Genomic DNA, 24,409 nt, shown 5'->3' with positions numbered 1-24,409 from the left:
ATCAGCCATGGGCATGTTGTCTTTATTTTGTATCCTCTTTATTCTTTGATTTCTAATGATCATTAATAAATCTCCTAAAATGTATATTTATTATTATTGAGATTCATTTTAACTTTTACAATATGTGTTTAAAATCTACCTATACATCTATATGCATGTGTATATACATATATGTGAATACATATAAGAATATATATATGAGTATAAGTATATAATACTAATTTAAAAACTAAATTGGTACAAAAGACAAATATAAAGTGATATGTGATCTGATAAAGGGAAATCAGTGACAGCAAGGAAAAAAGAGAAGGCTTCCCATAGGGGATGGCATTGGTGCCATGCCTTGAAAGAGAGGTATGTAAGAGTCTAACATAAAGAGGTGACAAAAGAGATGATGAAGGCAGGCATTTCTGTCCAAGGAGATCAGGAATAAAAACTAATTGTGCTAAAAAGTCTGTGTGTATCTGTGTGTGTGTGTGTGTGTGTGTGTGTGTGTGTGTGTGTGTGTGTGTGTGTGTGTTTAGGAGACAATGAGTAGTACAGAGTGACTGAAAGTGAAATAGGAAAGACGTTAGCATGAAGTAATCACAAAGGTAAGTTTCAGTGCATGGTGGAAGACCTTGAATGCCAGGATAAAGAATGTGACTTTATCTGGTCAATGATAGGAAGCCACTGAAGAATTATGAGCAGTGAAAGAACCTGTTTAAATCTTTGTACATAGAAAATCAATCTGGCAGCTTTGTCTGGGATAGATCAGAGAGAAGAGAGATTGCCAGGAGGGAAATCTTCTAGGAGACTATAGCTATAATCTAAATAAGATGTTGTTTTTCAGTTGTGTCCAATTCTTCATGACCGCATTTGAGGTTTTCTTGGCAAAAATATTGAAATGATTTACCATTTCCTTCTTCAGTTCATTTTAGAGATGAGAAAACTGAGGCAAACAAGATTAGTGACTTGCCCAGGGTCATACAGCTAGTCAGTGTCTAAGGCCAGTTTTAACTGAGGAAGAAGAGTCTTCCTGACTCCAGACTTGGCACTCTACCCACAACTCTGAGAGCCAGCTGCACTCACATGTCCTGAGGCCCTAAGGCACTGAACTAATGTGTTAATAGCTGTTTATGCCCACAGGATTGTAATAAGAATAGCTTTCATAGCTAGTATTTATACAAGACTTTAAGGTTTGCAAAACACTTTACATAAAACATGTTATGGCATTTTTCTTCCCAACACCCGGCTTTATGGATGAAGAAACTATAGTTAATAGAGATTAAGGGATTTCCCAGGGTCACATCACACTGGGCCAGGAGTCAAAAGACCCGAGTTCAGATAACGTGGGCCTGGAGAAGTCATGGAGTTCTTCTTCCTGGGCCCTTGTCTCTTCAATGAAGACAATATACTTATACCACCTACATCAAAGGATTGTGAGGAAAGCTCTTTGTAAAATCTAAGGCAATCTAGATAGAAACTAGGATGATGGCAGTATTCTTCCTAGCAGATAATGTTTTACTTTTAAGATTTCACATTTTCAAGGGATCTATAATACATTAACAAAAAGGAAGGAAAAAAGTGAATGTTGGGGCAGTTAGCTGACACGGTGGATAGAAGCTAAGCCTGGAGGAAAGAAGACTCCTCTTCCTGAATTCAAATCTGGCCTTGGATATTTCTTAGCTGGGAGAACCCAGGCAAATCACTTCACCCTATTTGCCTCAGTTTCCTTTTCTGTAAAATGAATGGGAGAAAGAAATGGCAAACTGCTCTGGTATGTTTGGCAGGTGTGTCATTTGAATGTCACCCTAAAAACTACAATCCCTTTTTTAGGGTAACAGATTCTAATTTCACACAGGTAAACCCAAAATGAGGTCATGAAGGGCACAACTGAACAACTATAACATTTAGATGTGAGTCTAGGACACAAAAGGTAAAACATTTTGTGTTTCAGATTTGTGAGTTAAATCTCCTTGGCAAGCTGCAGACATGAAGGTGTAGTCAAATTCTCTACAATATAGACAAAATGCATTTGTGTTTGATCTGTTTCTCATACCAGGAGTAGATTGTTTTCAAATCCTATTTTTATTCTTCTGATGAATTGGTATTTCACCTTAAATCTTAATCACCCACTCATTCATAAGAATGAATATATCCATCCCAGATGTGCCCAAAACCTTCTTCATTTGCCAGCCTTTCAGGTCAATCTCTTATTCAATAAGAAGCCAAAAATAAATGAATTATGGATTGAAAAGGAATGGGGTGAGACGGATGGGGAAGGGGATAGAAGAGAAGGGGATGGAAAGGAGGAGGAAGAGATAGGACACGGTGGGAGTGGGGAAGGAAGGAAAATGAAGGGAAGAGAGATCTAATGGGATGGGACTGGATGGGGTAGGGTGGGATAGGATGGGAAGAAAAGGGAAGAGAGGGGACAGGCAATGGAGTAAGAGCAATATTCTGTGATTAACTAGCTAATGAAAACTGAGTCTAGCTCTGTTTGAAATCCTCTAAGCATCCTTTGCTAACTCAAAACATTTGAAAATGTGTGGCTTAACATTTGATGAAAAACAGTGCCCCGTTGTGCGGGTCCCTTTCTAGTCTCTCTTTTAAATGTAATCTTCTATCCCAAGCACAGATGTTTTCAATACCCTCACATGTGGCAGCAGTTACATCAGGAAACCACTTCACGAGTAGTTGAGAGGCTTAGCCTATCTTCCAGGCCCACCTAACATCCACTTCCAACCCTCCTAGTCCAGAGACTGGGGGTGGGGGAGAATTGTTAATCAGCCCAGCTTGCCTACTCCACTGCCATGACTTGAGTCATCAAAAGGGCATTGTTCAGAACAGCTGGCAGGGCAGGAGCTGGAGAAGGCAGTGCATCTGCTCAAGGCCAAGCCTCCGTTTGTCAGCAGCTCCCTGGGAGTCCCAACTTTGAGCCTTTTCTCCCTCTCCTCTAAACAGACCAAACAGGATTTTCTGTTGGCTATCTGGAGGTAAAGCTTCTCCCCAGAAATCCCCCAAGCTTCTGTCCCATCCTGTTTTGGTAATCCCCACTTTGGTCCGGGGCCTTTTCAAGCTTTGGATAATGTGTGAACAATTGTACTGAAATAGCCTAAAAACTGTTGAACTAGTCTTTGACCTCTGGGGCTTTGGCTTGAGTTGGGTCAACAGAACTAAGAAGGAAAACAAACTGGGGTCTCCTAATGAGCCCCTTTCCTCAGTAAAATGGGGAGAAAGTAACAGCTAGAGTCTCTTTCGGAGTCTTTCCTGCCCTGAGAGTGAATCTCCCTTTTCTGTTGTTTTTCAGTTTGTTGCTCAGGAATTTAGAACTGGGAAGGCTCTTTCAGCCTCTTGATTTTGTCACAAATGAGAAAACTGAGGCTGAGGGAGGTAAAGGGACTCAGTCAAAGTTACCCAGGTAATAAGTAGCAGAAGTGATATTTGTATCTCTGGCTTTGAAAACCAATGGGACTTCATGGTAGCAAAGGCTTGTCTTTGGCATTTGTAGACAATGGTTTGAGGAGGAAAAACTTATCTGCTCAAGACCCAGCCTACTTTTTTTTTTCCAGTTTCCGTGCAGCACTTTTATTTTTCCTTACACAATGATGTGTTGGGTATTACAATTCTCAACTTTTAGGATGACTTTCCCGCAGTCCTTCACATATCACACATATCTCATACTTCACATAGAACATGAGGAGGCAGCAAGATGGCTCAGTGGATAGAGAAGACCTGAATCGAAATGTGATTTCAGACGTGTACTAGCTCTGTGACTCTGGATCAGTCATTTAATCTTTGCTGGCCTGAATTCACTGTAGTAACCACTCCATTCCAGTATCTTTGCCAAGAATGATCCATAGAGTCACAAAGAGTTGGCCAGAACTGAACAACAATCAGTAACATGAACACTGTATGTGAAGTATCTAAAATTCCTGATTTACTCTCCCAGTGCCTCTATGAAGCACCTACGCAAATGTGGTGCCATGCCAGTTACTAATGCCTATCTGCAAGCACTTAATTCAATTTTTTCTTGTTCAATCAAGGATTATTGAGTTCTTCAAGAGTGCCCAGATCTCTATATATCTATGCCATCATCATATTTACAGTCCAGTTGGAAAAATAAGACTTGTTCACAAGAAATAATTAAAACAATGCCGGATATTATAAGGAATCACCCTCCCCTCCCTCCAATGTGGTGGTCCCATCCCACCATCATTTCACAGAAATTCAGAGCTGGAAAGGATCTCAGGGCCCATCTAATTCAACCCATTACCAGAAAAAAAGAATTTTCTCTAAAACACTCCCTACATGCAGACACCCAGATTTCACTCAAATGAGAGGAAACACACTTTCTCCCAAATCAGCCTTTTCCATTTTGAGATAGCTTTAATTGCTAAGTAGTTTATTTTTTATTTCTGTTTTTTATTTGTTTTCTTGTCTAGTATCAAGCCTAAATTTTACTCACTGAAACAATTTCCATCCATTTCTCCTAGGGCTGTCCTTTGGCTCAGAACAAATAAAATCTAAACCCTCCTTCACATACGGTTTTCAAAAGTTTTGTTGTCATTGCTGCTGTTATCACCATTGTTCAGTGGTTTCACATTTAACTCTCCATGATCCCATTCGGAGTTCTCTTGGCAAAGATACTGGAGAGGTTTGTCATTTCCTTCTCCAACTCATTTTGCAGATAAGGAAACTGAGGCAGGGTGAAGTGACTTATCCAGGGTCACACAGTAAGTGTCTGAGGCCAGGTTTGAACTCAAGAAGATGAGTTTTCCTGACTCCAGGCCCAGTGCCTTTATCCACTGCACCACCTACCTGCCCAAAGTCATATAATATTAAGCATATAATGAGAGTTTAAAACCTAAACATTTCCAAACTCAAAGCATAATACTCTTTCCTCATACTGTCTTGCCCTCATTCATGTATAACTTGCCTTTGAAACTAAATGATAAAGTTCTTGGAGGTAGGGGCCATAGTGTCATATTCTTTAGTTCTAAAAAACAGCCTAAGAGATCATGCAGTCCGACTTTCCTCATTTTATAGATTAAGAAACTGAAGTCCAGAAAAGGAAAGCAAGTTTGTCCCAAATCACACAGATTTATTCACTGAGTCAGGACTGGAACCCAGGTCCCCCAATTCCTGCCCCAAAGAGTACTCTACCTACCACAATGTGTTGTCTCTCCTTGGAATGAGACATTCGGCTTGTACAGAGGAATAGCAACAGGTCAACTGGATCAATAGTCATTTTTTCTCTAAGAAATGAACTACAGAAATGATAAGTCAGAGGAGTGGAATGGGGCCAGATTATGGATGGTGGTCTCCAGGGCCATAACAGATAGCCAGAATTTTTTTTTCCCTTAGTCCTCTTTTCCATGAAGAAATCTGGTGCTTCAGACTCAGGGGACAAGATCAATGGGCTTGGAATAAGGAAGACCTGGGTTCATATCTTGCCCCACAAACTGATTAGCTTTGTGGCCCTGGGAAAGTCATTTATAAACATCTCCGCCTCCTTTTTGTGGGTTTTAAAATATTGGAGTTGGGGGAACTGCATCCAGCAGGGTAACCTAGGGGGTCCCGCCTTCCTATTTCCTGGTGTGGGATTGGTCTTGAGTGGACCAATCCTGTGCTGGGGAGGGACCATGCCCTACTTCCTGACATGGAATTGGTCTTGAATTAGACCAATCCTGTCCTAGGGAGGGGCCATGCCCCCCCTCCACTTCGGGGAGTGACCAATCCCACACCTAGGAGGGAACATTGAATCTGAGGAGATTCAGAGGGGGCGGGATTTAGTTAATTTCAGTTAGGGAACTCCAGTGGGTTTTTTTTTCTTTTAATAAAGTTTTTAAAAGATCAAAGAGATAGTTTTCTTTCACCTCATTTAGTTTCCTTATCTGTAAAATGGCAATAATAATAGTACTTTTCACTGGGTTGTTGAAAGGAATAAATGAGATTACATATGTAAACTTTGCAAACCTTAAAGTACATTGTAAATGCTACTTAGTATTATCTGTTAGCTTCTATACTATTGCTAGTATTATCTATTATATATTACACTATAGCTAGTATTGCCTATTATTTTTACTATTATTAGGTGATGCAGTGGATAGAATGCTGAGCCCGGAGTCAAAAAGATCTGAGTTCCAGTCTGGCCTCAGACAGCTGTGTGATTCTGGGCAGATCATTTCATCTCTGTTTGCCTCAGTTTCCTCACCAATAAAATGGGAATCACTATGGCACCTTCTCAGAGTTGTTGTGAGGATTAAATGAGATATAACTATAAAGTACTAAGCACAGTACCTGGCACATAATAAGCACCATCTCCATATTAGCTATTATTATAATTATTAGCACGGAAATTAAATTAAAAGAAATAAATTAGTTATAGAAGAATAGGGAGCTGAAGATGACTATTTAACAATAGCACATACAAGACACTGATTTATACGTGCCTTCCTTTTGTCCATGGGGAACTATATCTGGCCAGCAGGATGTGTTAGGTCCCATGGGTACTATGACAGTGGTGGGAATGGGACATCTGACAAGACTAAGGGGCATTGCCTCCTCCTGGCTGGGCTTTAATGCCCTTAGGCAACCAAGAGACCACATCCATGACTAAAGCCTTAGTCTCTGGAGTAATGGGGGAGAGGGGGGAAGCCTAGACTGCAAGGAAGGAACCCTAATAAATGTTGCTCCTCCCACCCTCCATTGACCTCCACTGGGAATAGTAATCCATCATAGACTGTCATAGAGAGACATAGAGAGAGCTCCACATTTTAGAGATGGGGCCCCAGGGCATAAAGGTCACCTAGAGGAAAAGTCAGTGGCTAAAATGGGTTTAGAACTGAAACATGCCCCCCCCCCCACTCTAAGTCTCTTTCCACTACATTTTATGATCTCCTCTGTGGTCAGACTTAGCCTAATGTGCTCATTTTGTCACTTAGCCGTGGTTTGGAAGAATGTCCACCATGACCCATTGCCTTAAAAATTTGCATGATTACCGAATCCCAGTTTTGGAAGACCTCAAAAACTATGTATTCCAACCCAAAATTGGACAAAAATCCCCCCTATTGAGATACTGAGAGACTCAAATGAGATAATGGATGTAAATACTTTGCAAACCATGTAGAGATATAAATTTATATATATGTAAATATAAATTATGTAAATGCCCATTATTACTATTATTATTAGCCTACCGCCACCAGACCTCCAGCCTGGTGATGATTTCACTCTGGGAGCATTCTGTTGCCTTCCTGCTGAGTTCAAGTAATGCTTATAAAGCAATACAGGAATATGCTGGTAAATGTTTAACAACCAGGCTCTCTGGAGAGAAAATGTATGCATATACTTTTTTTTTTTAAACCCTTACCTTCTGTCTTGGAGTCAATACTATGTATTGGCTCCAAGGCAGAAGAGTGGTAAGGGCTAGGCAATGGGGGTCAAGTGACTTGCCCAGGGTCACACAGCTGGGAAGTGTCTGAAGCCACATTTGAACCTAGGACTTCCCATCTCTAGGCCTGGCTCTCAACCACTGAGCTACCCAGCTGCCCCCTATGCATATACTTTTTAATTTTAATCTATATTATTAATGCTCTCTTAAATACTAGCACTCAACAAAGCGATAAATGAGGATCTGATTTGTATGGATTTCCCATTTTTTAGGTATAAATGCTCACACTGACAATTTAACAATCAGCTTGCAAGCTGGTTAGAACTGATTACAACACACTCCAGTTATATGATTCCTACAAGTGGTCATTCAGCCCTGGCCTGAAGAGCACCAGTGAGGTGGAACTCACAACCTCCTGAAACACCCCACTCTACTAGTAGATATCTTTGGGTTTTAGGAAAATGTTTATTATATTAAACCTATATCTGCTTCTCTATAACCCATTGTTCCTACTTCTATCCTCCAGGGCCTGAGAGAATAAATCTAAACTCCTCCACATATTAGCCCTTCAAATAATAGAATATTACCATGAAATCCTGTGAGTCTTCCCCCTCACATACACTTCCAATTGAATTCCATTCCTTAACCCACTACTTATATTTCACTAAATCACAGAATCACAGAATTCAGAAGGAAGCTTATTGTTGTTTCGTCCATTTAGTCATGCCTGACTCTTTGTGATCCCGTTTGGGACAAAGATTCTGTGGGTGGTTTACCATTTCCTTCTCTGGCTCATTTGACAGATGAGGAAACTGAGGCAAACAGGGTTAAGTGAATTGCCCAGAGTCACGTAGCTTGCAAATGTCTGAGGTCACATTTGAACTCAGGTCCTCCTGACTCCATACCCAGCATTCTGTACACTGTGTCACCTGGCTGTCCAGCTCAGAAGCCATCAAGTCCAACTTATACCCAAGAAAGAATTCCCTCTAAAGCAATAACTGATGAATGATCACCCAGCCTCTGTTTGAAGATCTCAGCTGAGGAAGTACCAGCTACCTCCTGCTGCAACCCCTTCCACTTTTGAGATCACAAGGAATTGCCTTCAGAGTGAGCACAGGGGATGAGCCAAATGGCCAGTTTCACTCTACACCCAACAGTCTGAAATCCTGGCAGAACTGTGTCCAATGGAGGAGGGAGAGGCAATTTGGATGGAACAGATTGTTCCTCCTTCCTGCTCACATCCCCTATCCCCCAGACAGACTGGTGATGTGGGCAGCACAAGTAACATCGTAAGAAGGGACCAACACCCCACGACCCACTTCTAGCCAAGCACACAATGATAACTGATGGCAAGAACAGCTGTTTCCAGCTGCTTATAATAAAAAATGTACTTTGGAGGCAAAGATATCCAAGAAGATCTGGGCATCTAATCAAGGCATACCTTCTCCCCTGAATAGGAGAAAAACATGAATCTCCAGACACATTCATAATATGTGGCCTCTGTAATACGACATGGCTTTTGTTGCCCCTTCATTCGGGTAAATGTGACTATCAAAAGAGCCTTCAGAGAGAGAACTCTCATACTCCCCTCTTATTTAAATTCCTTATAAGCTTTCCACTGCCCTAGAAGAAACTGGCAAAGTTGGAAAGCAGATTGAAGCATGCCATTTCTCACTTTCTTTCTTTCATAAGTTTTTTCTTGTATAAGCAACATATGTCTTCTTTTGTAACATGATGAACATAAAAAGATGTATTGCATGATAGCACATGTAGACCCTATATCATATTACCTGTCAGAAAACCATTATTTAAAAATGTAAATTTAAAATTTTAAAATGTAACTACATGTAATCTGGAAAAGAAAAATATAGTTCTTTAAAAAGTAAAAAAATAAACTTCCTTACAGTAAAAGGTAGATAGGGCAGGCCTAAAGACAGGAAGATTCATCTTCTGGAGTTCAAGTCTGTCCTCAGAAACTTACTAGCTGTGTGACCCTGGGTACAACACTTCACTCTGTTTGCCTCAATTTCTTTATCTGTAAAATGAGCTGGAGAAGGAAATGACAAACCTTTGCCAAGAAAAGTCAAAAGTGAGTCCAAAGGGGTAGACCAGACTAATGACTAAACAACACCATAGTAAGCAGCATCCAACAATTAAATGGACTGCCTTAAGCAGCGATAGCTTCAGGGCAGCTATGAAGCACAATGTATTAAGAGCCAGGCCTAGAATTTGGAAGGCCTGGGTTAGAATCTGGCCTCAGATTCTTTCTAGCTGGGTGACCCTGGAAAAATCATTCAACCCTAATTGCTTAACCCTTACTGTTCTTTTGCCCTTAAAGAGAGAAGGTGGGGGGTTTAAAAAAAAGTAATAAGTTCTCTCTACCAAGGTCTTTGAGCAAACACTGGATGACCACTTATCAGGAACTCCTTTCCAAAATAAGCTGCTAAGGTCTCTTTCAACTCCAAAATTCTAAGTCACATGGAAGACAGAGAAACCAAACTGGACAGCTAGGAGTCACAGTGGATAGAGAGCCAGGCCTGAAGACAAGAAGTCTTTGGTTTAAATCTGACCTCAGGCACTTCCTAGCTGTGTGACTCTGGGCACTTGACCCCCATTGCCTAGCCCTTACCACTCTTCTGCCTTGGAACCAATATGCAGTTTCAATTCTAAGACAGAAAGTAAGAGTTTTAAAAAGAAAAAGAGAAAAAAAATTAAGCATAGCAGAACAAAGCTTGCTAAAGAGCAAAGAGCACAGTGAAATGTTAAAATAGAACTCAGTCTGCCAAGCTGGGACCATAAACTCAAAGACCTATCTTTTGATTTTCCACATAAATAATCTATTCTCAATTATCTACTTATGGCTTATCCAACATGTTCATATTTTCCACCATGGATGACAGATGCCTCATTACAGTCTGATGGATGGTCAGTTCAAAGACATCTATAAACTAAAATCAGGACAAATGAGTGATATACATTCCTTTATAAAAACAAATTCAAATTTAAATGCTTTGAATAAACGTGTTTGCTGGAGTTAAGAGTACCTAATAGGTCTTAGTTATGTAGGCTTTTGAGTGACCAGGTGTTATGGGCTTAGTCTGCACTAATGTCCAGAATGGCTGAAGAGTATCACATTGCATTCTGGGAATCACAGAACCTCATAGTCAGAAGGGACTTTAAAGACCATTTTAGAATACTTGTGAAAAAAGAATCCCTTTTTCTGCATCCATGACCAGGGGTTTTCTGGTCTTTTATTAAAGTCTTCCAGTGAAGTCTGCCCTGGTCATACCACATCTGGCATATGGAGCTTAGTTCTGGGCACCACATTATATGAAAGACATGGGCAAAAAGGTGCAGGTTGAGAGAAAGGCATCCAAGATGGTGAAGAATCTGGAGACTGATACCCAGAAATTGACTGAAACAACTGGAACTACTTATCTTGAGAAGGAAGAGACATGAAGGGGCATCTTGGTAGCACTTTGGATAGAGTGTCATAGTGGATAGTTCTTGGAGTTGGGTGGACCTGGGTTCAAATCTGATCTCAAACACTTCCTAGTCATATGACCCTGGACAAGTCACTGAACCCAATTGGCTAGTCCATGCTGTTCTTTAGTTTTAGTATTAATATTAAGACAAAAGGGTTTAACAAGGAAGGAAGGGAGGGAGGGGGAAGGAAGAAAGGGAGGAAGGAAGGAAGGAAGGAAGGAAACATTATGATTAAAATTATCTTGAGAGACTGATTTTGGGGTAAGAATATAAGTAAATTAATTATATCAGGTTTATTGGTTAGGCCATCATCATAACTGTGATATAGGTTTCCATGGCTCTCTCACAAACCAGGGATGACCTGAGTTGGGACAGATGGCCTAATAAATAGATTTTTAGGAGCTCATTTGTTCAACCCTCCTTTGAACATCCCAAAACATTTTTAAATGATGATACTAATTAAGAGGTAGTCCATTAACCTATACCCCATTCCCCATTCCTATAGGTGCTCAGATCACATAGGACAGAAAAGAGTTCTCTCCTTCATCTGTTAACCAGATTATGGTGTTTTTTTAAAACAATCTTTGGGATTCCCAAGTACAAAGAAAAAGCAAAAAGCTATAAACCAAATGAGCCTTTCTCCCTAAAAATACAGGACCTGATTCTGGGTCTTTATAATCCAGGACCCTGTTATAAAAAATAAATTCTCACAGAAGGAAGGAGAGAGAAAAGATGTGGAAAGATATGATTACTGTCATCATGATTTGAAGACATGTAAAACAGGGTTTAGGCTTTTTCTTCTTGACCTCAAAGAACAGAACTCAAAGCTATATATGAAAGTGGTTTGGAGTCATCTCAAAGTAGTGACAGTCTCCTCCCTAGTGGTCTTCAAGTGGAAGAAGGACATCTTATCAGGGATATCATGGAAGAACTTTCTTCTGTTCAAGTCTAGGTTGTACTCAATGACCTTGGAGTACACTGGTGATGCTATTGTTTGATTCTTCAATGTGGTAGCAATGAAAGCAACTAGTTATATAGAATGGACCTGGAGTTGTGCCTCACAGGCAATTAATGAATGACCATAACTAGTTGGCAGAATCAATCAGTCAATCAATAAACATTTATTATTAAACACTTATGTGCCATGCAAGGGCAATGAGAAACGAATGTCTAGGTTATCCCTGGGGTATGACTGGTGCAGGAAGAGCTGGTGGAGAAACAGCACCCCCAAATGGTGCTATTGACTACCCTCTGAATTTCCTTTCTGGGGCAAAGATCTGGTGTGATTCATTTTTATAAGTACTTTTTCCAACTCAATTTAGCAAGAATTTATTAATCACCTACCATGGGCAAGGCACTGTACTACTACAGTTTACAAAACTCATTCCTTAAAACAATATTGTTATTCTCTCTAGAAGGGAACTTGGTGAGCAGAAGGGTACCCCTGAAAAATTCCAAAGATGGCATTTCCCTTCGGTAGTATGCTTCACAGCAGAGGTCTAGTCTACCACCAGATGGCAACACTTTTGAGGCCCAAATCAGACTCAGATGTAATTAGGAAATATTTAGCAAAATAAGTAAAAATGCAATAAAATAGAATATCAGTTTGTAGTTATCTGAATCAATATGAAGGATACTTGTGAGTTAGTGGCCCCATTTCTATTTGAGTTCAACACCACTGGTATACAGTATTACAGCCTAAACAAATTTCTTTTAAAAACACCATTAATAAGGAAAGCCTACAATAAACTTGAAGAGCCAGACTTTATTCTTTCTCTTAGCTCAAGGTGTCCCCACTGACTATCTCCACTGCAGTCAAACGTGTTTCTGATTTGGTGATCCCTGTCCTGGGCAGGAATCTCCTCTGAAGTTTGTTTAGAAAAGGAAACAGGAAGAATATACTTAATTTCTCCCCCACTGATGGGACATCATTAGAAAGCCCAGTTGAAAAGACATAACAACTCTCCCCTCATCGCCCCATCCCTGCAGAACCATATGCAGTGGAAGTGATTGTACATTGACCAAGAGACTCCACAGGCATATGATTGAATATCAAAGCTCCCTGTGGGACATCCTCACTGGGCCAGGTCTCCTTCCCTCTCCTCATCTTACTCTACTTTGTAAGCTATTTTTATTGATGTCATCAACCCAGGCACCTCGATTAAGTTATAGGTTTCCATCCTTCACTTAGACTCAGAATTCCTAACTGAGAAGTCTTGTCTCAGGTCATAAATTTTCTGGAATAAAAATAACTTCTTCCCCTCTTAGCTCGTTCAAAGCCCTTTTCCATTCATTATCTTATTTTGGGCTCACCAAAACTCTGTCAAGTTGGTAAATGAGGCTCTATTAGAGGCATGGGGACCAGATATATGATTTCTTACTGGAATAGGGAACTTCCAGAAAAGGCAACTCCCTCCACTTGTTCTGTGACTTATAGTCTTAGAGAGTCACCTAGAGCAAAAGTGTCAAACATGCAGCCAATTTGTCTGAGTGCAACCTGAACCAGATTAAAATATTAGAAAATAATTAACAAAATAAATAAAAATATGATAAAACATAAAAGATGTTGATACTTGGTTTTCTCTCTGTTTCTAATACATTATTGGTAGAGTTATGAACTAGTCCAGCTTCTCTGGAGAGCAATTTGGGCAAAATGCCCCAAAATCTATAAACTTACGCATATTCTTTGACCCAATAGTACCTCTATTAGGTCTATACATCAAAGATATCAAAGGAAAAGGATCTATATGTACAAAAAATTATAGCAGCTCTTTTTATGGTGTAAAGAATTGGAAACAGATAATGCCCATTAATTGTGGAATGGCTGAACAAATTATAGTATATGAATGTGATGGAATATTCATGTCCTATAAGAAATATTAAAGAATCCGGGAAGATAGGTAGGACAGTGGATAGAGTATAAGACCTGGAGATGGGAGGACCAGGTTTGAGTCTTTTCTCAGACACTTTCTAGCTGTATGATCCTGGACAAGTCATTTAACCCTAATTACCTGGCCTTTGCCACTCTTCTATCTAAGATTTTATACTAACAGAGAGGTAAAGATTTTAAAGAAGGAAGGAAGGAAGGAAGGAAGGAAGGAAGGAAGGAAGGAAGGAAGGAAGGAAGGAAGGAAGGAAGGAAGGAAGGAAGGAAGGAAAGGAAGGAAGGAAAGGAAGGAAGGAAGGAAGGAAGGAAGGAAGGAAGGAAGGAAGGAAGGAAGGAAGGAAGGAAGGAAGGAAGGAAGGAAGGAAGGAAGGAAGGAAGGAAGGAAGGAAGGAAGGGAAATATTGAAGGGGATAGCTTTGGGAAAAGCTGATAAGACCCTTAAGAACTGATGCAAAGTGCACTAAACAGAACCAGGAAAACAATTTAAACAATAACAACAATATTGTAAAGATAATCATCTGTGAAAAATTTAGTAACTTTGATAAGTACAATGATTGACCACAACTCCAAAAAATTCATTATAAAAAATGCTAACCACCTCCAGAGAGAGAAATAGCTTCAGAGTAAAGATTTCATTTTTTCTTTCTTTTTCTTGATTTTCTTTTCAGAACATGCCTAAAGAAGAAGTATGTTTTTCAGGACTTCATTTGTACAATAGGTATGGTATCTCTTACTTTCTCAATGGATGGGGAAGGAGTGGAGGTAGAGAATTTGGAATTTTTTTTTAATTACAAAATTGAAAAATAAACATTTCACAATGATATTTTAATTTGGTTCAGGGTCCTCTCAGGAGTGTTGAAGCCTCTGGTGAAGAGAAAAGAACTAAGGATTTCATTTCAGCAGCTCCAGTTCTAAAACTACCTTCAATTCAATTCAAAACATCTGTTAAACAGCTGTTGTATTCAAGACCGCATTGTTTAGTATTGATAAAGAGAAGACCTTGGAATTAGGACAACCTAGGTTCAAAATTTTCTACTGGCACATACTAACCATACAAACAAGGCCAAGTCTCAACATCTCAGATCCTAAGGCTCTAAGTCACAAATGACTTAGTTATTCATCTGTATGAGTGCAAGGAATCTCAATGCTGGGAGTTCCTCACCCCTGTAAAACCAGCACAGATCTGAATATACACAAAGCCCTGGAGATACAAAAACAAAAACAAAACAGCTTCTAGTCTCCAGGAGTTTAAATCCTAGTGGAGAGACCCAATCTAGACACAAATAAGGAAACATAAGACAAATTGAGGGGGAAGAGAGTTTTAGCGACTGGAATAAGTTTTCAGAGGAAAGAAGAGTGCCTGAAATGACCCTTAAGGAAGAGAAAGATCCTGAGAAGAAGTAAGGCAAGAGTGCATCCTAAGCATGGACAAAGGCTGATGCCAAGGAATAGAGACAGATGATGGCTGGATTGTTAGCGTTAGAAGGAAGCTGATGATACACAAAAATATATGACTTCCTAAAAGAGGAATGTGAAATAAGCCTGAAATGGTAGGTGGGTAGGAGCCAACTTGTGGAGGACCATAGATGTCAAACTGAGGAGTTTTATCCTAAAAACAGTGGAAAGAGAAACACTGGGGAGTTCAGGGGAATGTCCTTTCTAGTGCCTCTGGGACTTGATTCCCTCATCAGGAAAATAGAGGGATGAACCAGATTGTATCTAAGACTCCTTCCCACCTGATAGTCTTGATACAGGTCTGTGAGTTTGGACAAAAGAGATATTGAATGTATTTGGCAGAGAAGAAATGGAGTGGGTGGGGAGGGCAGTTGGCTTGGCTTCACTTGTCAAGGAGGGAGTTACAGTCTCCAACATTACGTCCTTGATAATGACAGAGGGCAAGGCAATATGTGATGCTTGGCAAAAGCTGAAGTCACAAAGACTTCTGGCTGATGCACAAAGGAAGTTTTATTTCCCTCGGGTGTGCATTTGATTAAACTTACCCTTTCTCAAACCAGAGCTCAGGGAAACGATCAGCAGAAGGAAAGAGCAGTGGGTGGACTTTCTGAGTTTTCATCCCATTGTCCTGAATCAGACAGCTGGGACTGGAGCAGCAGACCACCAGCTAGGAGGTCTTTGCTGGAAGTTCCAATGGGGTGGGTAGCCAAATAGCCCAGCTGTCTATCAAAGTATGAGGAGAGCTAGAAGTCTCACTTCAAGCCTATTCAAACAACATTGGCAAAAGAAAGTAAGTTAGCAGGGCTGTGAGCCCTTATTAATTCCTTTATTCCACTGAAAGCCACTTTTCTTCTCTCTACCACTGATGGAGGGGCAGCTAGATGATGTAGTAGATAGAATGATGGCCCCACAGTCAGGAAAACTCATCCTGCTGAAATCAAATCTGGCCTCAAACACTTACTAGCTGTGTGGCCCTGGGCAAGTCCCTTAACTGTTTCTCAGTTCCCTCATCTGTAAAATGAACTGGAGAAGTAAATGGCAAACTACCAAGAAGGTCTTAAATGGAGTCAAAAAGAGTTGGAGACAAAAACAACAGATGGAACCTTCTTCTACATATAGATGGACTAATGGAGCCCCTTGAGCCTCACTCACAGTGAATGAGAAAAAGCATAAAGGGTGATTCATTCATTTGTCCACAAGCATTTAATCACTCTAGAAATATGGAGGTGATACAGAAAATAGAGCTTATCCCTGAAGTCAGGAAGACCTGAGTTCTAATCCAATCTCAGACACCATCTGTGTGACCCTAGACAAGTTGTTTAACTCTATTTTTCTCCATTCCCTCAGCTGTAAAATGGGGATAATAATAACATCTACCTGCCAGGATTGTTGTGAGAGTTAAATGAGATAATAATTGTAAAGCACTTAGCATGCTGCCTGGCATATAGTAAGCCTTTTATAAATATTAGCTATTATTATTATTATGAATTAAGTGCCTACTCTGTACCACGCACTGTGCTAGGACCAAAGAATTCAGAGGGAAAAAATACTCTCTCCCCTCAAGAAGCTTATACTCTTTTGGGGTAAATGATTCTTATAACGAATGAAGTACCATAAAATGATTCCTATCAATTCACTTACAACGTAATTTAACCGGATTGCAAATTTAGAGATGGAAAGAACTTTTAAATGCATTTAATGGGGTGTTCTTAACTTGGATTCTGTGAATTTTTTTGCATTTCTTTTTAATACTGGAATACCTATACTTCAATATAGTTGATTTACTTCTTAAACCTACATTCCTCTGAGAAAGGCTTCGTGAGGTTTTTCAGAACACCAAAGGGCACTACAAACACAAAAGGACAGAACCCCTAATGTAATCCAACAGACCCCACCCAAGTGAGCTAGATTTGCCCAAATTCTTACACGTACTAAGTGGTAGGGCCAGAATTCAAACACAGGTCCTCAGACTCTATACTACTTTACTATTTCATGAAAATAGCTTCTTTTCCTCTCAAAGTGGCCTGTTTATTATGTTTTCTTCTATTGGAAGTATAAAATTCTAGAATTACAGGTCAGATACACTCATAAACTAACCACCCTTCACATATTCCTATACATTTACAAAGCATTTTATATAAATAAAGTTATTGTTGTCTCACAGCTTCCATTGATGCTTTCAGGTATTTGAAGGTTAGTCACATGGAAGAATTAATCTTCTGCATTGGCTTCAGATGGTAGAACCTAGAGCTCTGAGTGGAAGCTGCAAAATGGAAGATTTAGACACAATATTAAGGGAAAACTTCCAATAACTAAAGCTATCTAAAAGGAAAATGAGCTGCCTCAGGAGATTCCCCTTCCCAAGAAGTCTTTCAGTGAAGACTGAATGATCGCTCCTCAGGAATGTTATATAGAAAGAATTCTTCTTCAAGTATGGGTGATAAAAGGTGGGTTTTCAGATCTCTTCCAATTCAAATAATCAGAAGCATTTTTAAACCCCTTCTAGACATTGGTAAAATGAGCTGGAGAAGGAAATGGCAAATCACTCCAGTATCTTTGTCATGTAAACCCTGAATGTTTAAAAAAAATGTTAACAATGTTTTTATATGTAATTGGGGGGAAAATAAAATACTTCTTTAAGTTTTTCTTTACAGTGGAAAAAATGAATAGATTCACAAAAAGCCAGACACAACTGAATAATAACAAAAAGACACTGGAAATTCAAAAAACAAAAGTAAAAACAATCTCTGCTCTCAAAAAGCTTATAGACTAGCCAAAAGAGACAAAATGTTTGTATATAATGAACAGTAAAAAATAAATAAAAATGAACAGTAAAAAATAAATACAAGTTGGCTTGAGGGGAAGACACTAGAAATTTGGGGGATCAAGAAAGGATTTATATAGAAGGTAGTACTTGAGCTAAGCCTTAAATGAAACTGGAGATTCTAAAGCACAAAATATGGGGATTTTATATTTGTTATTTTGGGGGAGCTTTGTGGATGCAAGTAAAGTGAAGCCTGAAAATTCTCTCTTCATACCTTCAGCCTTTAACTTCACTCCACAAACAACAGTAATAATAGTTAGCATTTACATGTTTTGATTATTGCAAAGTACTATACATAAGGGTCTATAATCATACCTATTTTATAGGAGCAAGGAAGGAAGGAAGGAAGGAAGGAAGGAAGGAAGGAAGGAAGGAAGGAAGGAAGGAAGGAGGGAGGGAGGGAGGGAGGGAGGAAGGGAAAGAGGGAGGGAGGGAGGGAGGGAGGAAGGAAGGAAGGGAGGAAGGGAAGAAGGAAGGAAGGAAGGAAGGAAGGAAGGAAGGAAGGAAGGAAGGAAGGAAGGAAGGAAGGAAGGAAGGAAGGAAGGAAGGAAGGAAGGAAGGAAGGAAGGAAGGAAGGAAGGGAGGGAGGGAGGGAGGGAGGGAGGGAGGGAGGGAGGGAGGGAGGAAGGAAGGAAGGAAGGAAGGAAGGAAGGAAGGAAGGAAGGAAGGAAGGAAGGATTGATTTATTAAGTACCTACTATATGCCAGGCACTGAGTGCTTTATAAATATCTCATTTGATCCTTATAGCAATCCTGGGAGGTATATACTATCATCCCCCATTTTAGTTTAGAGGAAACTGAGACAGACAGATGTTAAATGACTTGCCCAGGGTCACTTAGCAAGTAAGTTTCTAAGATGGGTTTTGAACTCAAGTCTCCCTGAGACCAAATCCAATACTCTATCTGCTATACAACCTAACTACTTCTAAAATAAAATTAATTAAGTGATCATGATCACAAAGTATAAAGAGTTAATGGTGGAGTTTCCTAGAACACAAGGGTTAATTTAAGAGATGAAGTGGGTGGATATAAACAGACTACACCATTATACTATTAAGATGATCCAGGTCAGGTCACCAATTAAAGGTGTGACACTCAGAGATGAGGGTCTCCAGTTCTCTGGAAACCAAAGATGGCTTGGAGTTTCCTGAGCACTCTCTACTGTTAGGCAATGCCCATTAAGGCCAGAATAAACACTAGCTTACCTGTCCTTATTGCTGACAAGTGCTTTAGAATTGGGAATCAGAGTGTTATAAGCAGGACTCGGTTATTCCTTTTAATATGATTCCTTATTCAGGTCAGAGAAAACAGATGAGCAATTTTCCCTCATATGAATAAGGAATCATATCAAAAGGAATGAGAATTCTGCTTATAGCACCCTGCTTTCCAATTTTGTTTCATTTTTCTGCCATAGCTCATGTTTGTCCCTGAAAACAAATGTACCACAACAAGATGGAGAAGAGAGTCTAATTTGAAACTAGAAAAGAAAAAGATAATTCAAAAATAAGATATATGGAGAGAAAAAAACCTCCTGTTTCTAAGCCTGGTTCTCAATCCACTGAATCCCTTATTATTATTACTATTATTATTATTCAAATCAATGATGTAACTCAGATCCCTATTATCTATCTTAACTTATAGAATATACTCATGGAACCTTAGATGAATGACACAGTGGGATGATTCTCCTTAACACTACCGGACACAAAACTCCTTCCACAGCAGACTCTTTAGAAATGATACGAACTAATAGAAATAAAGGGAACACAACCTAAAAGAAGAATTCAGTCATGAGCAAGCATTAACCAAGATGAAAACCAAATGGCTTACCAAATGGCCCTATGCCATCCATCTATGGGGAAATGGTTCAGACTATCTACGCCTTGAGTCCTAACCAGAATAAACATTCCATCAGAAAAGGGTCTCAGGGGTCTGGGAAATTCTTTGGCCTTCTAAAAGCACAAAGCTACTGCCAGATTACAGATTTTGTTGACAGAGAGGAAGCCTGGATCAAGTTAATAATGGTGATCTGAAGTCCCCTGATGCCTTTTTCTTTGTTTCTCTGGTGTCCAATGCTAAATACCCCCAGCATAGATTTGGAAATCAACCATGCACATAATCAAATGGAACTGAGTCATCTAAGACTTCTCATTTCCAAGTAAAATAAAAATCTCAGGTCCTGCTCATAGGATGTAATTTCTAGCCTTCTCGCCATTCTAAGTATTTTCCTCTTCCCTCCAGCTTCACAGTGTCCTTAGACTACAGTACCCATAAAGGAGCACAATACTATAAATGGAATCTAACTGAGGTAGAAGACATTGAGGCTAACACTTCCCTCATTCTGGGCCACTATCTCTCTGTCCATAAAATCTCAGATCAAGTTACCTCAGTATGCTGCCACCAGACTCCATTGACTCATACTGAACATGCCAGCCACTAAAATTCCAGTAAGGGTGTTTGAGCCAGGGGCTGCCTCCTTTTTTCAGCCAGCCCTTTCTTGCTCGGCTCCCTCCACTCCCTCTACTTTCCCAAATAAATGTGTTTAATGAAGACAGTGGCAGAATGAGAGCTAGAACTCTAGTCTCTTGATTTCCAGATAATTCTATTTTAAACTATTCTGCAATGATTTCATGGTCCTAATTTTGTTGGTTTAATGCATAATACTGGGTTACGCCTCCCTCCTAGATCATTGCCTTGTCATGGCAGCAAGGTTTGTGTAACTCATTGAAACTGTGAGCTATGCCATGAACAGATCATAGTGGAGAGTTCTGACAAAAAGCTGATCTCCTGGAGAAGGAAATGGCAAACTATTCCACTGTCTTTGTCAATAAAACCCCCTGGGCAGTAAGCAGTGAACATGAGCTTGGACAGATTTTGGGAGATGGTGGAGGACAGAAAGACCTGGAATGCTATGACCCACAGGATCATGAAGAGTTAGACACAAATGAATGATTGAACAACTACAGCTGGACTTTAGGCCTGTTTTTGTACTTCTCTTTGCTAGTTTTTTGATGAGAGATTGGTGGACAGAAAGAAAAAGGGAATAAATATTTATTAAGTGCTTAATATGTGCCAAGCACTATACTAAACCCTTTACAAATATTATTTTAGGGGGCAGCTGGGTGACTCAGTGGATTGAGAGTCAGACCCAGAGATGGGAGGTCCTGGGTTCAAATCTGACCCCAGACACTTCCTAGCTGTGTGACCTTGGGCAAGTCACTTGACCCCCATTGCCTAGCCCTTACTGCTCTTCTGTCTTAGAACCAATACACAGTATTGATTCTAAGATGGGAAATAAGGAGTTTGTTTGTTTGTTTTAATTATCTAGCCCACCAGCTTCATTTTAGACATGGACTGAAGCCAACCAGAACTAGAAGCCATCTCCTAACTTCCAGGCTATTATTTCTCTTTCTACCACATAAGATGTAATTGGGCAGATGCCTAACCAGAAAGTGGTCAATCAGAGTGAACAACAGTCTACTCTGTCCTGGTGCATCATGGTCTAGAAAAATTTGGGAAGAAGCAAGTTATCCCACTGTACTAGCTATTTGTCATGATTTTTGTTCACAGAGAATAATTGTAACCCAGCTTTTCTTATTTTCTCAAATCTGATTTGTCCAGCAAATTCAAGTCCATGGACATCATGGAAACATCAGCCATCTCTATTCCAATGGAATTTACTAATTAGAGTGACAGCAGCACTTGGAAGCAAAGATTTCTTAGACAGTTACTCTTGGGAGCCAAGAAAGATCAAAAGGTTTCCTTTCACACGAAAAGTGTCAAGATCCTGTAGGGCCTGGAATGCTATATTCAGCCAAGAAGGGAGCTGTGAATGTCCTGTGTGAGGCCTCTCAAGTCTCCAATGAATTCTTTCCAAGGGGAACATTCCTGAAGCTCCATTTCCCCTCTGAATACTTCAAGTAAGAATTCTACCATCCCAGATAGAGCTTTTCATGCCATGGTAATTCTGATGATCCTTCTCCTCTGGGATTTTCAAATCTCTTTAATATGGGACACAATCCAATTCTCTGGGCCGTAGAAAGGATGGAAAAGTCAGAATTTATTCCCACACTCCTTCTTAGAACTCCTTTGACCCCAAATCTGAGTGTGGGATCCTCCAATATTAAACCACCTAGCTAAAACATATGAGATAAAAATGTTAGGGAAAAAAGGAAAATATTTTTCCCCTGACAAAGTTGTAGTTTAGGGTGTGCTCTTTATATTAGCACTGCTCTTCTCATTGATTCCCTATTTTCAGTGATATAATAATCTCCCAAAATCTTCTATCTGATCATATCACTCCCCATCTCAAGAATCTTCAGTGGTTCCCTACTCCCTCTTGAACAAAATATAAGTTTCTCAGTTTGACATGTAAAGTCTTTCACATTCCTACTAATCATCCAGACCTTTTTCATATTACTTTTCTTTATATATTCTACATACTTGCTAAAATAGACTACTTTCTGCTCCCCAAATTTGACGTAAGAAAAAATATTAATCAATTCTTCAGTATTTCTTGAGCTCTTACTATGTTTCAAACACTGTGCTAGGTACTGAGAAATACAACTACATTGAATGAAATCATACCAACAAGTAAGGAGTTAATATTTTAACAAACACTCCCCCCCCCCATTAACTTGGGCTACACTTTCCCATAAATATACCTAGCATCTAAAAGAAGAGTGGGTTGAAGTAAAGAAGACCTGCATATATGTAGGGGACACATTGTGGCCATAATGCACAGGTGGAGGGGTTTACACATAGAGAACATGTATCCAGAGTTCATACATTGAGAGGTGCATACACTGTTGTTATTGTTGCACATCCTTCTTTTTGGAAGAGATTCAGTCATTTGACTTGCCTGAGAACTGTATTAAGTGAGGCAGTTACACAAAGTTATCAGCCTAATTCTCTTTTTCAGTCATCAAAGTCCAGTGACACAACAAAAGTTAAAATGACTGCTTATGGTCCAGGATACCATAGATGACCTTGGCATCTTCAATGTCCAAAACCAAGCTCTAAGTACTCCACAGCAACTCACTTTCATGGCATTTGGAAGAGATTATTCTCATTTACCCCTCCTTCTGGGAGGTAGACATTTCCCTAAGCATTCAGGACCTGTTTGTCTCCTTCCATGCCCATCTTACTGGGGTGTGGAGGCTGTACATGCTACAGTTTCTTAGATCCTCAGGTGAGAATTGGGAGACAGATGCGCAAGGATTAATTGGTAGGAGTTTGACAAAAGCAAGGAGAACAGTTTGATAAACACTTAGTTTAATTTGAGAAGTACAGATAGAAAATAGAAAGGAGGAATGAGAGATTATTACTCTAATACCTTATGACTATACCTAAATTCCTAATCCTAACTAAAATTTCTAAAAATTCCTACATTGTCTTCGAGGACAGGTTCTTCTGCCTGGGTAGACCAGGCCTAAACTATTTACTCTACCTAGGAATTTATTCACTAATGACCTACCTGTACTAATAAATAAACATACATCACCTATGAACTCCTTAAATCCATTTTTCTGTATCCCAACTGTTAGTAGTTAAAACTGCCAGAGCCTAAGAGACAGAGAACCAGCTCCCTCAAGGTCCAGAGACCAAAAGTCCCTCAACTGCCAACTAAATCCTTTCTTATGTATCTTGTCTCCTAGGTAACAGAATCTTCATCTCTGGCTAACTCTCCCAGAAGCCTGTCAGTTCTTTTCTACTTAGAAATCCTTCTGCTCACTTTCCTAACTCTTAAAGAGATAGAGGGAGAGATTAAGAAAATCTCTTTAACATATGGACATCAAAGGAAGAAAGTAACCCTGAAAAAGTCTCAATAAACCCTCATACTAGAGGGCTCCTGATCATCTCATACACCCTAAGGGTGAATACATAGGGAATATATACACCCTGGACACACAGGTAGAGGGGTAACTTGGGCCTTTGACAATATAGGGCCATATCTACCAATGGTGTCATCATCCTGCTTTCTTCTAGTCCCAGGCCCTCTGTGAGATGCTATCTTGCTGGATTTCTACTCTTTAGTGTCTGACTCAGCTGAAATCTTTTTCAATAGAAGAGTAAGTAACACCATGATCTTTCCATTTAAATTAAATTAAGACTCCCTCCAGACCTTTTAGAAAAAGCAGAAAACCTTTGTTCTAGAATGATCAATAAGCTTCCCTTTTCATGGTCCCTCAGTGACTATGCAAATGAGGTATCAGGTTCTCCCAGCTCATAAACGTCCTGAGGATCAGTGATTTCTTTGTATACATCTTCCAAATGTAAGGGCTTGGTTCCCTCTTTTTCACCCTAGTTTGCATTGAAGATTTCATTTACTTTCCAATTTCAATCACTGGACAGTAGGTTATAAACGATTTAAATGGTT

The sequence above is a fragment of the Monodelphis domestica genome, chromosome 3 (assembly GCF_027887165.1).
Source record: "Monodelphis domestica isolate mMonDom1 chromosome 3, mMonDom1.pri, whole genome shotgun sequence".
Classification (NCBI taxonomy): Eukaryota; Metazoa; Chordata; class Mammalia; order Didelphimorphia; family Didelphidae; genus Monodelphis; species Monodelphis domestica.
This window is presented reverse-complemented; position numbering follows the sequence as displayed.